We start from the raw sequence: 19,317 nt of genomic DNA on the forward strand, positions 1-19,317 counted from the left end.
AAGATGTTCAAAGGCCTTTGTTGCTTCCGGAGTCCATGAAAATGCATCTTTCTTCAATAATGTTGTTAGAGGTGCTGCTATTCTCCCATAATTCTTAACAAACTTGCGATAATACCCTGTCAACCCGAGAAATCCTCGCAGATGCTTTATGGATGTGGGGATTTTCCATTCCTTAATGGCTTTAATTTTGCTAGGGTCTACCTTAACTCCTTCATGAGATACAATATGACCCAGATATTCCACCTCCTGGACTCCAAAGAAACATTTGGATCTTTTTGCATATAATTGTTTCTCCTCCAATAGTTGTAGCACCCTGTCAACATGTTCAACATGATCCTTCCAAGACTTGTTGTAGATTAGTATATCATCAAAAAATACTAACACAAATTTTCTAAGGAATGGTTTGAAAATTGAATTCATCAAACTTTGAAATGTTGAAGGTGCATTGGTAAGGCCAAAAGGCATGACCAAAAATTCATAATGACCCTCATGAGTTCTAAATGTTGTTTTCAGAATGTCTTCAGTCTTCATTCTGATTTGATGATATCCTGAACGAAGATCCAACTTGGTGAAGTAAATTGATCCATGCAATTCATCCAGTAATTCATCAATGACAGGAATGGGGAACTTATCTTTAATAGTGAGCTTGTTGAGCTCCCTATAATTCGGACACATGCGCCATGATCCATCCTTCTTGTGCACCAATACTACTGGAGTAGAGAAAGAACTTTGACTCGGTTGAATTATACCAGCCTCTAGCATTTCTGCAACCATACGTTCAATTTCACTCTTTTGGACATAGGGATATCTGTACGGCCTGATGTTTGGAGGAACACTTCCTGGAATCAGATGAATAGCATGATCATGATCACGCATAGGTGGGAGACCTTTGGGAGTCTCAAATACCTTGGAATGATTGTCCAGGACTTTTTGGAGATCTGGAGAAATAGATGATTCCAATGTGGAAACATCTAGCGAACATAATTGTGCAATTACACCTCTTTGCTCCTTTTTTAGAAGCTTTGTCATACCATTAGAGCTGATTATCTTTCCTGGTTTCCTTGCAATACCCCTTAATTCAACTTCCTTTCCTTCCGTAGAAAATTTGATGAAAAGTTCTTGAAAATTAAAAGCTATTGTACCCAAGGATTGTAGCCATTGGACTCCTAGTACAACATCAGCACCTCCCATTGGAATGGAAAGCATTGGGCTAGTCAATACATATTCTCCCATGGATAGCTTGATATTATGGCACTTTCCAGAGCAATTTATTGTTCCTCCATTTGCAATCATCACTTGACACTCTGGTGCTGGATATAGGAAGCAATTCAATTCTTTTGCTACCTTACAATGAATAAAATTGTGGGTGCTTCCTGAATCAATCAACACTATTACCTTTCTCTTCTTGATTTTTCCTTCTATCTTGATGGTTTGAGGAGTGGTAATTCCCACCAATGCATTACAAGATATGGTCGGATTTATTTTTTCTTCATCTAGGCTTTGTTCCTGGAGTATATCCTCTTCTTTTGACCTTTCTTGCTCCTTTTCTTCTTCCTCTTCACAATCTATGTAGAATAATTTCTTCTCAGCACACTTATGACCTTTAGTGTATTTGCTATCACAACTGTAACAAAGCCCTTTTGCTCTTTTTTCTTCCAATTGTTGTGGTGTCAACCTTATAGGTTGTGGAAGACTAGGGGCAAAAACACTTCCGTCTTTATAGTTGTGAGTGGTATGCTTCCTGGTTGCCATAATTTTGCTTTCCATTTTTCTTGCTAACCTGAATGCCTTCTCTAATGAATCAGGTTCCCAAAGGCGAACATCATGTTGGATATTATCCTTTAAAGACCCTATGAACACATCAATCCTATGCTCCTCTGGAATATCTTTTACCCTTATGTTCAATTTTTGGAATCCTCAATGTGCTCCATTATTGAACCCTTTTGTTTGAGACTTATCAATTGGCTAAAAAAAGTGTTGCTTTTTGTATCCTCATAATGTGCTATCAATTCTTTCGTAAAAATTGCCCAAGTGATAAATTGTTTACAAGAGAAAAGCCATTGATACCATACAAACTGATTTGGTTCCAAATATAAAGTTTCCATATGTACCTTTTGTGTGTTTTGCACATTATTGAGATCAAAGAATTGCTCCATCTGTAATATCCATGTGGCGGGATCCTTGCCATCAAACTTCCTCATATCGATTTTTGGAATATGGTGGGTCTTCGATCCAACATTAGAGTCTATGGAATCATGATTAACATTTCTTTTGTTCACATCATGAGTTTCCTTTACAACCTTTTCACCATTAGTAAGTATTTCTTGTAGAAAATTTGTCAAATCTGTCTTCAAATCGGCCATGTCTCTCTTCAACTCCGTCTTTGGATCATCCATCTTAGCTTCCATGCCCTTTATCTTAGATTCCACTATATTTATCTTAGCTTCTATTAGCTTTTGTGAGTGTGACATTTGTTGCACTTGTTCTTGTAATTTTGATATATCATGTAGCATTTCTTCCTCTTCTTCATGAGTCATGCTAGAACTTTCAGGTTCCTTACTAGGTGTTTGCATTTTTCTTTCCTCGGGGCATCAGTTACTGATAATAATACTTTACTATGCCCTTTGAATTCCTTCAAACCAAGCTTACATAAAAATTAAAAAAAAAACTACACACCTTTTTTCACTTTGTAGAAGCCTGATATTGAATCTGATGTATCTCTGTAAATTCAGATCCTCCAGTTCTGAAATTGCAACCTGTAGTAGCTTCTGCGTCCTCTTTCCAATTCCAAAAGTCTGACCCAAATTGGATTCTCCAAGGAAGAGTTATGCGAAATCTCCCACAGTGACTTGATTATAGACTAGTTCAGTAGAGCAAAATTGTACGACATGCCATGAGTCACTGTTTCGACCTCTGGATCTAAAAAATGCATACAAGAAACTAGACTCCGTCCTCTTTCTGTACCTTCTTACAAAATTTCAATCCAATCCCCAGAGACAAAGTTATGACGATTTTCCTCAGGTCACCTGTTTGGAATGTAATTCAGGAGTCTGCAAAAATACCAACTTCCTTAGATCATATCTTCGCAAATATAGCGCAAAAAGCTATGAAATTTGGACCCGAGGTTCCGCGCGATTTCTTCTCAAATGGGTTTTTTTTGAAACTTTTCAAACGTTGCAGAAAAAAATTTATAGTGGAAATTCCACGATGACCAGTTTGGAGCAGCGAAACCCTAGAATCCAAAGCTCTGATACCAAATGTTATGAAACCAGCTCAAGAAAAGATAGAAAAGATAAATCAACACCTTAGAATTCAGCCTCTTCGAGGGGGCAACCTCATTTACATTACATAAATGAACAATTCTTGGATTATTCAAATGACAAAACCTCCTTTCTATATATAGGAGTCTAAGGAGTCACAATATAATCCAGCCGAGCTAACAATAATAGTATAAAGCCACAAAAATAACAATAGAGGGATTCTATGGGGCACAATAATAACAATATGGGGGAAATAGGGGCACAACAATATTAATAAGGGGTATAACTACAATAGTAATGGGGTAATCACTCGTATTATAGGGACCCAACAGGATCCCCTTGATGCCTCTAGATGTTTGGAGAGTGTGAGATGGTGAGCCATTGAAAAGGATGGAGAAGAAAGTTGTGGAGACAAGAGACATGATCCTTTGAGTCTAGTGGGTGTTGAAACCAAAAGTCGGGAGAATTCTCTTGATGTAGTCCCTATTTAGTTTTTCAAAGTCTTTGGAAAAATCGAGCTCGATGACCATGACCGAATTATCTAGAATTTTAATGGAGTGTATGGCATCATGGGTGAGGGTGATTCCATCAAGGATTTTATTTCCTTCCACATAGTCAGATTGTTCAAAGTATATGAGGAATCAGAGAATGGGTTTCAAGCAGTTGGCAATGATTTTTGTTATGATTTTGTAAACAACGTTTCATAAAGCTATGGGATGATATTTTCTTAGGGATGTCGCATTGTCCTTCTTTGGTATCAGGGCTAGGAAAGTGGTGTTGATCACTGGGAGGATTCTTTTACTAGTCCTTGATTCTTCAATAATTTTTGCGATTTCCTTGTGGAGAAAGTGTTAGCATTGCTTGAAAAGGTGACAAGGAACCCATTTGGTCTAGGAGATTTTCCTTCTTCCATTTCATGAAAGCTTCCATGACCTCTACTTTGGTAACATGTCTAATAAGATCCATGTTCTCATCCTCTATGAATAATTTGGAGACATTTATTGTGATTTGATTGATGGAATCCCTGCATTGAGGAGCAAGATATTACAAAAGGTATGAGAAGTAGTTTACCTATCAGTTTTCAATATCCTCCTATTTCTCCATCATTTCCCCTACGTCATTGCGGAGGGAGCAGATGTGATTGGTTGGGCAGTGTTGAATTGTTGACATGTGGAAAATTAAGGTGTTCCATTCTCCCTCGTTTGATAAGTTGATTCTTTATTTTTGCTTCTAGTAGATCTCCTTATTTTTATAGTGTGACTCCAATCGCTTGTAGAGATCCTCTTCCTGTTCCTTAGCGTCCACGTCTTAGTCATACCTTCAATTGAAAACACACAATTAATAGAATGATAAATTTCTCCCTCTGTATATATATTTATATTCAATGTCAAATATTTTATTCAAGATGGTTATTGAAATATTTTATTTATAATAACATTAATATTTTATTTTTCATTAATATTTTTTGAATATTATATATCAACTACATATTAACAATATAATCAATCACACATCACCCTCATACATCATCCTCATAATGAAAAATGGAAAATACCTTATCACCACTTATTCTACACCTTATAAACTAATAATTTTATATAGTTAAACAAATTTAATTTGCTAGCGTATACATAACTAAATGGAAAATTAATCTAAGAATAACTAAATGTAAAATCATTAGAAAGTTTTTGGAAACTCATGCTGGAATCTCCCTATGATCGAAGAATGATTTAAATTATATTAATAATAATTATTAAAAAAAAGAGAATGATTATCAACATTAATATCATTTTTAAAAGTTAAGTTTTACTTCTATAATAAGTTGAGGATGGGTATTGTACGGTAGGAGACATGCTAAATAAGAATAGATCAATTTTATGTATGGCTATAATATGAGTCGAGAGGGATCAAATTTCTCACTTGTAAACCTTTTTAGAGTGCAAAATACAATGTGTTATTTTCATTGTTCAATTTGTATTTTTGAATGTTGAATAGAGTATATATATGACCAAATAAACTTTTTAACCATAAAAACTTTATTTTAGGATTAATAATAATAATAATTAATTATAATATTATAATAATATTATATTATTATAATAATTTATAAATATAATAATTATTATAATAATAATTATGTTTGTATATTATTTTAATAATATAATAATATACCAATATAATTCAATTCTTGTCACAATGTGACATTCAACCATGATTGACCATGATTGGCTATGATTGACAATAGTTTACAATGATTGATATTATAAACCAAAGGGAAAAATAACCCCAAGGGATTGATATTATAAACCCAAATGAACAATAAACCCAAGGGATTAGTACTAAAACCCCAATGAACAATAAACCCAAGGGATTAATACTAATACCCCAAGGGATTATGAACCCAATGGAATAATATTCAACCTAAGGGATTAATACTAAAACCCCAATGAACAATAAACCCAAGGAATTAATACTAAAACCCCAAGGGATTATGAACACAATGGAATAATATTAAACTCAAGGGCCTAATACTATAGACCCAACAACCATAAACCCAAATCTAAATATTAAAAAGGCCAAAATAAACATGATTTATTTTCATGTTGAGACAATATTTGTCAAAATGGGACATTCAACCACGAGACTAATGTGGTAAACCTAAATATAAATATTACAAACACTAAATGATTTATTTTCATGGTTAGACAATCTTTGTCAAAATGCGACATTCAACCATGGGACTAATATTTTAAACCCAAATTTGGTAAACCCAAATATAAATACTACAAACATTAAAATAAACATGATTGATTTTGATGGTGAGACAATCCTAGTCACAATGAGAGAATCAACCGTGGTTGACCATGATTGATATTATAAACCTAAGGGAATAATAAACCCAACGGATTGATCTCATAAACCCAAAGGAATAAAACTAAGGGATTAATACCAAAACCCCAAGGGATTATGAACCGAATGGAATAATATTAAACCCATGGGACCAATATTATAAACCCACATTTGATAAACCCAAATATAAATACTATGAACACTCATAATGGAATAATATTAAACCCATGAAACTAATATTATAAACCCAAATATAAATACTACGAACACTAAAATAATCATGGTTTATTTTTATGGTGAGACAATCCTTGTCACAATGCAACATTCAAACATGGTTGACCATGGTTGGCTATGATTGATAATGGTTGACCATGATTGATATTATAAACCTAAGGGAATAGTAAACCCAAATTATTTACATTATAAACCAAAATGAATAATAAACCCAAGGGATTAATACTAAAACCCGAAGGGATTATGAACCCAAGGGAATAATATTATGCCCAAGGGATTAATACTAATACCCCAAGGGATTATGAACGCAAGGGAATAATATTAAGCCCAAGGGACTAATATTATAAACACAACATTTGTAAACATAAATATAAATATTAGAAAGACTAAAATAAACATGACTTATTCATGGTAAGACAATCCTTGTGACAATGTGACATTCAACCATGGTTGACCATGATTGATATTATAAACATGAGGTAATAATAAACCCAAGGTATTGATATTATAAACCGAAAGGATTAATACTAAAACCCCAAGGGATTATGAACCCAATGGAATAATATTAAACCCAAGGGACTAATATTATAAGCCCAACATTCGTAAACCCAAATATAAATATTACAAACACTAAAATAAACATATTTTATTTTCATGGTTAGAAAATCCTTGTGACAATGTGACATTCAAGCATGTTTGAAAATGGTTGGATATGATTGAAAATGGTTTACCATGATTGATATTATAAACCTAAGGGAATAATGATGTCGGGTTACCCCTGCTTTACCCACAATATGCATGTACAATGCATAATCACAATCATCCCAGGAATTGTTAACTCTCTGTCAAGTTAAATCATCAATACATTATATGGTTAAGGCCCCCATTAGTTAGAACTCATGTGGGAACATTCATCTATTAGCACATAGTCTAACCCTTCATATTCTTTCACTATCGAGAATTAAATCAAATCCCAAGCCTTCATTAACCCTTTTATTAAAGCCTTTCCCTTAATCCTTCCTATCGTTACTATCAGGACACATACACCCTTCTAAAACCTTTATAAAACCCTTTAACCACATATATAAACAAAACCCCCTTTTAAACTTTGGGTTATAACTCGACTAATCATAAAATCCTTCTATCAGTGCTTTAACCGTTCATAAACCATTTACAAAGGAAATAACCCCAAACAGGCAAATACTTACCTTTTTTTTCCTTTCATAAGCCTTACATGTTATCAATAATTACCTTTATCACAATCAACCATCGCAGTTACCCACGGTCTTATCACATATATGCTCTGTCACGCCTCCAATTCTGATATGCGACTATTGGAACAATTAAACCACCTTTTAATATGAAAAGACTCTGACACGACACTTTATGGAATACAAAGGAAATACACTAAAATTCAGCTCCGAACCATATAGCGGAACTTAGAATTTATGTGTCCGCACTTATATTTATTGTCAGTTCCGCCCCTCCATATAAACCTTCTGCTACACTACTCCTCCTCCGATCTCCAATCGCTAATCCACTTGATCTCCGATCAGCACTTATCTCTATCGGTTATCGATTATCACTTGATCCCTACTCTTTAAAACTTTCGATCCGACATGTGTTTACGGACCCAATGGGTTTTAAGTCGCATTCGATAAGGTTTCGAGTTCGGCCATACATCGCATGTCGTAATCACTTCCTCCCTTTAAAAGATTGTGAAGCGATCTCGATTTTCCCCTTCTTGCAATTTAATCCTGGCCATCGATCTTCCCGATCTGACAGCTATTGTGCATGGATACTTCACTTCTCCGCCATTCCCACTACTTATGTTTTTACACTATTTCTTCAGTTTTCTTATGGTTTACAGGTCAGGGTTCTTGTCCTTCCGCTCTCCTACTGCGTGAATCCTTCCGATAGTCACATATTGGAGTCAGAGGGGGATAAAGGTATGTATGTGGTATGGCCACGGTAACTGGCGATGAGCGACTATGATAAAGGTGATTCTCGGGAATTGTGCAAAGACCGAGGATTGGCAGAAAAAGGTATGGTGTATGTGGTTTATTTGTTATCAATTATAAATGGTTTATAGTGCATTGAAGCATGATAGAAGGGTTTTAAGGTTAAGCATAATTATAACCCAAAGACTAAAGAGGGTTTTGTATATGGTGCAGAATAAGGATTTAATAATGGCTTAGAGGGGTTGTATGAATCCCGATATTAAAGGAAATCAAGGTTAAGGGGTGATTAAAGTCCCCATAATGAGGGTTTATACTTTGGCTTAGTCTATTAATATGTTTCCACATGAGAGATAATGGAAAGGGCCTTAACCATTACTATTAATGATGTTTTGACCTGGTAGGTCAAATCTATTCCTAGGAAAATGGTTTATGCATAGGTCTACATGCATACTGTGGGTAGAGCAGGGGTAACCTTGCATCAGATGTTGGACCATGGTAGACCATTAATAAAACCGCATATACACCCATTGTTAAATGTGGTTTAAAATCATTGACCATGTTTGATTTTCATATTGAGACAATATTTCTCAAATCATGTGATGTTGGACCATGGATATGAATTGCCATGGTTGATGATCGTTGAAAATTGTTTATTTTCATATTGATACAATATTTGTCACAATGCGACATTGGACAAGGAGACCTATCTTTTTAATAAACCCGAGCGATTAATATGAAAAACCCAGGGGAATAACATTAAACCTTATGATTAACATGGTTGACCATGGTTGGCTATGATTGATAATGTTTGACCATGATTGATATTATAAACCTAAGGCAATAGTAAACCCAAGGGATTAATACTAAAACCCCAAGGGATTTTCCCTAAAACCCCAAGGGATTATGAACCTAAAGAAATAATATTAAACCCAAGGGACTAATATTATAAACCCAGCGTATATAAACCCTAAGAAAAATATTATAAACATTGAAATAAACATGATCGACCATCATTGATGTTCATATTGAGACAATCCTTATCACAATTCCATTTTGGACCATGGTCGACATCATAATAAACCATGTTTGACATAGGAATAATAAACACAAGCGATTGATATTATAATCCCAAGGGATTAATACTAAAACCCCAAGGGATTATGAACCAAAGGGAATACTATTAAACAAAAGGGACTAATAATATAAACCCAAGGATATAATAAACCCAAGGGATTGATATAATAAACCCAATGGAATAGTAAACACAAGGTGTTAATACTAAAACCCCAAGGGATTATGAACCCAAGGGAATAATATTAAACCCAGGGGAATAATATTATAAACCAAACATTTGTAAACCCAAATATAAATATTACAAACACTAAAATAAACATCATTTATTTTCATGATTAGAAAATCCTTGTGACAATGTGACATTCAAGCATGGTTGACCATGGTTGGCTATGATTGACAACGGTTTACCATGATCAATATTATAAACCTAAGGGAATAATAAACCCAAGGGATTAATATGAGAAACTGAAAGGAATAATAAAACGAAGGGATTAGTATTAGAACCCCAAGGGGTGATGAACCCAAGGGAATAATATTAAACCCAAGGGACTAATATTATAAACCCAACATATATAAACCCTAAGACAAATATTATAAACATTGAAATAAGCATGATGTACCACCATTGATTTTCATATTGAGACAATCCTTATCAAAATTCCATGTCGGACCATGGTTGACATCATAATAACCGTGTTTGACTCAGGAATAATAAACCCAAGCGATTGATATTATAAACCCAAGGGATTAATACTACACCCCAAGGTTAAGGTTAAGCACAATTATAACCCAAAGTTAAAAGAGGGTTTTATATATGGTGTGGAATAAGGATTTAATAATGGCTTAGAGGGGTTGTATGAGTCTCGATATTAAAGGGAATGAAGGTTAAGGGGTGACTAAAGTCCCGATAATGAGGGTTTAGACTTTGGGTTACTCTATTAATATGTTTCCACATGAGAGATAATGGAAAGGGCATTAACCATCACTATTAATGAAGTTTTGACCTGGTAGGTCATATCTATTCCTGGGAAAATGGTTTATGCATAGGTCTACATGCATACTATCGGTAAAGCAGGTGTAATCCTGCGTTAGATGTTGGACCATGGTAGATCATTAATAAAACTGCATATACAACCATTGTTAAATGTGTTTAAAATGGTTGACCATGGTTGATTTTCATATTGAGACAATATTTCTCAAAACTTGTGATGTTGGACCATGGATATGAATTGCCATGGTTGATGATGGTTGAAAATTGTTTATTTTCATATTGATACAATCTTTGTCACAATGCAACGTTGGACAAAGAGACCTATTTGATTAATAAATTGGAGCAATTAATATGAAAAACCCAAGGGAATAACAGTAAACCTTATGATTAATATTAAATCCTAGGAACATAAACCCTAATATTAATAAACCTAACGGATTAATATTATAAACGAAGGGGATTATAAACTAAAGAAATTAATATTAAACCATAAGATTAATGTTATAAACCATAAGTTTAATATTAAACCATAGGAATACAAACCCTATGATTATTATTAAAACCCTAGGATGAATATTATAAACCAAAGCCATTACTAAAAGCATTTGACTAATATTAAAAACCCGATGGATTATAAACTGAAGGGAATAACATTAGACCCAACAATTAATATTAAACCATAGGAATATAAACCCTAAGATTAATATTCTAAACCTTAGGATTAATATTATAAAGCAAAGGAATTTATATTATAAAGGTATGTATATTAATACCTAAGGTATCTATATTAAACTTTAGGATTAATATTATAAACGCTATAAATAATATTATACCCTAGGAATATGGACCCTCAAATTAATAAACCCAGGGGACGTTAGACCATGCTTGATAATGGTTAACCATTGTTGATGATGGTTAACGATGGTGATGTTGATATTGAGACAATATTTGTGCCAATGTGATGTTGGACCATCATTCAACATGATTGACCATGGTTGATCATGATTGAGTATGATTTTGAAAGAATCTTTGTCACAATTCGACATTTGACCATGGTTGACCATGATTGAAGATGGTTGACCATGGTTTATTTTCATATTGACATAATCTTTGTTATAATGTGACATTGGACCATGTTTCACCATGAATGATCGTGGTTGACGATGATTGACAGTGGTTTAACACGGTTGATTTCATAATGAGACTATCTTTGTCACAATGTAACATTGAGACATGGTCAACTATGGTTGACCATGATTATAAACCCAAGGGATTTATGTGATGTTGGACCATGGGTGACCATGGTTGATTTTCATATTGAGACAATCTTTGTCCCAATGTGACATTGTACCATGTTCAACCATCGATGACCATGGTTTTCATAATGTGACATTGGACCAAGAGACCATCTTCATCACAATGTGACCACGATTATTGACCATGATTGACCATGGTTGACCATGATTAAATATACCGGAAAATGATGAATCTTCCTCACATTATGACCATAGTTGAAATGAATATCTATCATCTAGAAAAGTATCTTTGCTCTCTATGGAGAGATTTTGGAATTCTTCGATAGAAATTTTTCCACGTAAAAATTTGAATATTAATAGAAACCTGGAAGAATTAAAAAATAATGAACCTGTAAAATTTTTAGAAAAAAGTCTTCTTCTTATGCATGGGAATACACTGATATGAGAGGAATTGATCCTAGAACTTACATACATCATATCCACATTGAACAAATTCATCTTATTCATGGATAAACGAATAATTCTACAAAACAGGACTAGATCTCATCATCAAAAGATGTGTTCGAGAAGATGAGATACCGTAAATACTTAAAAAATGCCATGACGAACCATGTGGACAAAAGTTTTCTGACAAAAGAACTGCTTATAATATCCTACTTTTAGGATATTATTGGCCTTCCATTTTCAAGGATACCAAGGAATATGTTAAAAGATGTGAAAGTTGTTAGAGAATGGGCAAATCTACTCTTTCAAATGAAATTCCATTGCAACCTCAGGTACTCATTGAACCATTTAAAAATGGGCACTAGATTTTGTTGGTCTAATCAATCCACCTTCAAAGAAAATGGTATATTCTAGTATGTACTGATTATGTCACTAAATGGGTAGAAGCTAAATCACTTCCTTTTGCTACCGAAAATGTTGCAGTTTCATTTCTTCTTGAGGCTATTTTCACATGTTTTGGTGTTCCAAGAGAAACTGTAACAGATTAAGGAACACAGTTTACATCCATGTTAATGCAGAAACTTGTGGAGAAGTACAAAATCAAGCATCAGAAGTCCACTCCATACCATCCACAAGTTAATGGACAAGTTGAGTCTACAAAGAAGATGATTGAAGAAATTCGGAGTTTTGAGGTCTAAAATGGGCCTCCTAAGGAAATTATAAAATAATAGTGGAAATAATAAAATAATATTATATTACATCATCAAATTTTAGAGGGAAAAAGGAACAAAAATATTATTTCAACTTATATCCCTATGGGTTTACTCAAATTTCGACTGGAAACACTCGTTGGATGAAAATTTTGATTCCTCATCCAAGGAGTACCCATGTTACATACTTTTGATGGACCCTTCTACACAAAAAATGATAAATACATGAGAAACATGATTGCAATCACATTTTTTCATGTCTTTATTTTTTTTCATGTAGCAAGGTCCATTGAAAGTATGCAACATGGGTACTCCTTGGATGAGAAATTAAATTTTGAATCCAATGAGTACTCTTGCTCAAAGTTTGAGTCAAACCTTAGGGAGATAGTTGAAAATACGAGTTGAAAAATAGTTTTATTATTTTATTATTTTTTAACATTTTTACTTTTTTACTCCAAAAATGGTGAATCATCATCACCCATGTTTTACATCATCATCTTGAATCCTCTTGGTCCTTATAAAGTTTATTTTGGTTGTACATTTTTCTTAGGAGGCCCATTTTAGACCTCAAAATTCCCCTAATTCTTACCAAGAATGTACAATTACATAGGAAGGACTAGGTAGAAAAGCTTCCAGAAGCTTTATGGGTCTATAAAACTACATGGAGAAGTACTAAAGGACATACTCCCTATGAACTTTTTTATGCGAAGTAGGTCTTACATCAAATAGAGTTCCATATCTAGACCTATAAAACAACAATCTAATTAGATCTTGACTTATCAGAAGCACAAAAGCAAAGGATGGAGCATCTCAATGAGCTTGATGAAATAAGACAAGAAGCCTTCTTGAAAACCAACCTAATTTAGCAACAGAGATCTAGATGGCATGACAAGCACATTAAAGGAAAGAAATTTCATTCAGGAGATTGGGCATTACTCTTTGATTCAAAGTTCAAAAATTTCCAAGGAAGATTCCAAACTCACTAGCTTGGACCTTATGAAATTGAAAATTTCTTTGATAATGGTGCAGTTAGAATCGGGACTATTGATGAAGAGAAGGTTCCTCTTTTAGTAAATGGACATCGACTTAGAATTTATCAGAAGCCATTGACAAAAGAAGAATTTGTCAAAATTTTCCAAGACAATTCAAAATTGAAGATGGTTGAGAAGAATTCTTCTTCTTTTCCACCTTAGAAATTTTATTTTTCTCTTTTATTAAAAAAATTAATAATAATATAATAATAATAAAATGTATAAACATGAAAACCAAGAAGTTGTTGGCATGCTTATACAAAAATTTAAAGTGAAAACCAACTTTTGTTAGCACCTTAAATTTTCTCTCTTGACCATTTCTTCCAAAAATAAATTCCCTTTTCCTGAGCATCCCTTTCTTTTCAAAATAAAAATCTCTTAGCTACATAGTTAGTGACTTTCTTTAGCTAGAACAAGTTTCTCCACCTCTAATAAGGTTTCTGCAGCCAATTTGGCAGGAACACTTGGTGGCTCAAATTGAAGAATAATTGACTCCTTTTAAGTGAAAGTATCTGTAGAAGATATTAAAGGACAAATAAAGGTTAGCAAATCAGTCGAAGGTATGTGATACTTAAATTTCACAATAAGGGTTAATATATTGCATATATGAATTATGTGGACATAACACTACTGAAATAAAATGAAATCATTGCAAATCATGGGTGATAGTTGCTTGTCAAATCCATTATAGCCCACCATTTTAACTCCTATCTCATTGTCATTTTCAATTTATCGATTCGATCACCGAATCATTGAATTGAATGTGTACCAATGGCTAACTTATTTCCGCAAGCCTTCATTATATTCACTCATTCTCTCATTTCTCCAAATTCATACAACCTCTCGATCTGTCTCCATCACATAACAAAACCCTACCAACACCATTTTTCCCTGTCAAGTAAACATTTATTCAGACAAAACATCTCTCACCATGGGTGTTATTGTCCAAATGGAACGAACAGGAAAGAAGTTCTTGGGAGGATATCCTCATACCATGGAACTGTTATAGAAAGTACAGTGGTTAAAATTCATAGAAAGAGTGGATGGTTTGCACAGGGAGGTAATGAAGACTTTTGCATGATCTTTTGATGGAATAGAGGTTGGAATAGGTGATGTCAAGTTCACACTAATAGAGTCCCTGATTGCAGAAGCCAACGGATTTCCTAGAGGTGGAGAAAAGTGGCTCAAAAATAGAGGAATTGAAGGGGAAGATTGGAAAAGCTTCTTGAAAAACCCAAACATGGACACTATATTCAGAAAAGGTATTCCTAGTTCAGCCCTCAAAAGTAAACGGAGAAATTTGGTCCTTGTACTTCAGAAATTTATTACTTGCGAAGGTCGATTTGGATGAATGTTTTTCTACCACATTAGGATAATGATGAATTTCCTTTAAGAACATCAAATGAATCTTCCATACTTTCTCTTGCATAGTCTTAAGAAAATGTCAATGAATGTTCAATATAAAATCCATTCTATAGACAATATAATGTACCATCATGGAGTGATAAAAATCTTGACTGAATTTCATCTTCAAAGCATATTTGACAATTGGGAAAATTTTCTAGTAACAAATCATTTTGAAGAGAAGACTCCTAAACATCCAAGTGGTAGTAGAAACCTAAGGGGAAGAAAAGGGAAAATGGAAATAGTAATAGAATAGGAACCCCAATCCCAACAAGAATTATCAAAGAAGAAACTACCCATTGTAGATATTTTGCAGAAAAAGAAAAAAAGGGAATTTCATAAGAAAGAAAGTCGGCAAGAAAACAAAGGTTTGACCCCAAACCAATATCCTTCCTCAAAGAGAAAATCCAAAAGATAAATAGAATAAAACTCAGGGATTGTTGACCACAGGTTTAAGAAGAAGTACCAGATTGAACATAGTACAAAACGTAGCCTCAGGAGTTGCAGAATATATTGATCTTGAGTCGAAAGAGAAAACTAAAGATCTTGAGGACTCTCCAAGAGAGTCACTGAGACTGTCACCACCACCCTTTAGTTCACCTCCAAGAATTCCAGTGCAAATTCCAAGTGTTGATCCTTTTGAACAAGAAATTTATGATTACATAGAATCGTTATAGAGAAATGAAGAAAGAACCAAAGGGTCAATCCAAAGTCCAGGAGACAGAAGTAACCAGTTTAATGAGTCACAAGAACCTTCAACATCTAATGTTTTCAAGAAAGAAATATTTGAGCTGGAGACATGAAATAGTGACGAAAAGAGAATTTTGGGGTAGGTCAAAACCCCTTTTCTTTATAATATTCGATCCTTGACCTATGGGTTATGGGCCCACAAGTCTATTGGAAGCTTTTAAATAGAATTTCTACATTAAAATCGAGACCATATAACTTTATCGGAGCCTATATAACTATCGGGATTTTCATTGAAAACCACGACACAATACATTTATTGAAATACATGGGAATAAGGGAAATACAAGGAAAACCCTCGCCAGAACACATAAGTTGGAACTCAAATCTTATACACCTGCTTCTACAAAATTGTCGAGTCCGCACCTTTAGCCGCTACATAGCGCTGCTCCTCCAAACTCCGATAAGCCCAATCTCTCCAATCTTAGATACGCCCAATCGTCGAAACCTCCGATCCATCGGCTATCAATGCATCACTATTTCGGCCATCGCATATCGGTGTTCCATAGTCTGCCATTGCAATGTCCCTTGAATGCTCCGATATGCGATTAGCGATTAGATCTGGACCATCGATCTGAATCTCGATCTGACGGTTCACAGTCTATTGCATCATCACAATCGCAATCACGCCATGGCCAGTTATGTTAATAACTAGGGCCTTCCATCGATGCGATAAAGCCTTACGAACCCGATAAGGGTATAGGTTCCCGTCTATAAAATTTCATGTCCGGCTTTCGGATTCAACTTGGTTTTGTGCTAAATCTTAGTGTAAATTGGATTTACACTCACGGAACCAAAAATGTGTCAAATAACTTCGCCGATGCGACATGACTCCTGTGCATTCATTCTTCATTATTGATGAACTTACGCCATATTCATGTTCCTCTGCCTCATTCATTTAAGTGCGCGACATTCATATATATAACAGTTAATCGATATCATTGGATCGCCATCGATCCTACAATGATCGATGGTTGATCAAACCTACACATGAAACATTCAGACTCTCTATAAAATAACGCACAAAGTGGTGCATAAATCAACACTGAACACACTATTTCATATACACAGCATGTCTACAAAACTAAGGCATTTCAGCCTTAGGAGCAAGTTCTCCTCTCGTCTACATTTTATCTATATTTTTCTTACAAATCTCTATTTCTATCACTCCATGTTCCTCTCTATCTCATGATACATATATATATAGAATATGCATGTTCATAGTTAAAGGAATATTGGATCAGATCAGTGAGAGGATTCGATCAATCCTCTCCTTGATCTCCTCTAACAACTCCCTAATCTTTCTACATGCATACATATGGCAGATAATTACAATAAGAAGTCTTCCCTAGACTTTATTAATTCCATTAATTACTCTGCTTTAAACAAAACTTTTCCCCTGTGTTGCTCTGATGGTCCACATCTCCTCCTTCTTCACTTTGGATTTCTCCTTTAGTTATGATTGCACGGATGCTCTTGCATCAGACTCCTGAGGCACAAGAATTTATGACCTCTTGGTCATATGCTTCTCCTTATCCCTAGCAATTGTACCCACTTCACTTCTTAAGTGGAACTGCCTTCATGATCTTCTATGAGCTGCAACCAACCTCTATAGTAATAGTCTTCCTTTGCTACACGATACCTCACTAAGCCCTCCTCACTCGGTTTTTTGGCATCCTTCTGGTTCTCTTCTCTGGAACCAATTGAGCATACCTTTCTCTCAGTTGTTGCAAATCTTTTGACCTTCGGCTGCCGCTATCTACACGACAGTAAGACCATAAACTCATTGTATTTATCAACTATACCTCCTTCTCCTTCTGTTTGCACTCCTTCTTCCTTCTCGCATGAAATCCTTTCCTTTCTTTTGCATGCAGAATCTTCTTTTGCTCTGATACCACTTGATGAAAAGATAACTTTGGGGTATGCCAAAACCCATTTTCTTTATGATATTCGATCCTGTAGGTTTTAACCCTGTACAGAAATTACCTGCATACGAATTCTTAAACAAAGAAAAATAAACAATGCGAGAGCATAACCCATAAAACACATATGCACAGAGATTTTTCCCTGGATCCCAAAACCGGGACTACCAGCCTGATTTTTCATTATGTTCCTTTCAATGTTACAATACATATTTATACATGCCGAAGCATCCAATACCATGGACCGAAAAACCATCGCGTCCAATACCATGTGCGAAAAACATGCACAAAACCATAGGTAGGTTCGCCCAACCTAATATAGGGTCCAAAAAAAATTTTCCCGAGGCGCTGCCCCGGACCCCATAGAGGGGGGCTATCCGCCCCCCGCTGTGCAATTGGCGCAACGAAGGGGGGCTCCCGCCCCCCTCTAACCCCCGTTTTCACTACGTGGGTTAGTCGTGGAAAGAATATAACACAACCCAACAATCTCCCACTTGTTGTTTTCTTTCCACAGGGGGCCACAGGAGAGCTTAGTCATTTTTCCAGCCCTGAAACACCCATTGTTTCTCTACACCAAGAGAACTTCTCAGAGCTCACAGATTTTGTCAATGCATCTGCAGTATTCTTCAAAGTGTCCACCTTTACCAGCAACACCTTTTTGTCTTCTATCATATCCCTCACAAAGTGATACTGAACATCAATGTGCTTTGCCTTTGAATGATAAGCAGGGTTCTTTGCCAAGAAAATTGCACTTTGGCTGTCACAGTCTATTCTTATAGCTCCTTGTACTAACCCCATACTTGAACACAATCTCTGCAACCAAACTGCTTCCTTGCTTGCATGAGTGGCTGCCATGTATTCTGCCTCTGTAGTTGATAGTGCCACTACAGATTGTTTCTTAATCATCCAACTGACTGCACCTCCAAATAGGTTAAACACATACCCACTTGTAGATCTTCTCTGATCCAGATCTCCAGCCCAGTCTGCATAAACAAAACCATGAATATCCAACACTCTGTCCAATCCTGGTCTTCCTTGGTAGCACAAGCCATAATCACTAGTGCCACGCAAATACCTAAAAACCCGCTTCACTGTTGTCCAGTGCTCCTTCCCAGGTTTTGACATAAACCTGCTCAATACTCCCACTGCATGTGCAATGTCTGGTCTAGTACAGACCATTGCATACATGAGGCTACCGACTGCACTTGCATATGGAACACGGGACATGTCCTCTTCCTCTTCTTGTGTCTTGGGACACTGTTTAGCAGATAACCTCACACCTACAGGAATAGGAACCTTCATCGGTTTACTATCCTGCATATTAAACCTCTGCAGTATTGTCTCGACATACTTCCTCTGGTTTAACCAGAGCTTCCTCTTTGCCCGATCTCTTTTAATTTCCATGCCCAAAATATAGTTTGCAGCACCAAGAT

Source organism: Pinus tabuliformis, chromosome 6, assembly GCF_031772625.1.
Source record: "Pinus tabuliformis cultivar Carrire ecotype Pingquan chromosome 6, CPIR1, whole genome shotgun sequence".
In the NCBI taxonomy this organism is placed as follows: domain Eukaryota; kingdom Viridiplantae; phylum Streptophyta; class Pinopsida; order Pinales; family Pinaceae; genus Pinus; species Pinus tabuliformis.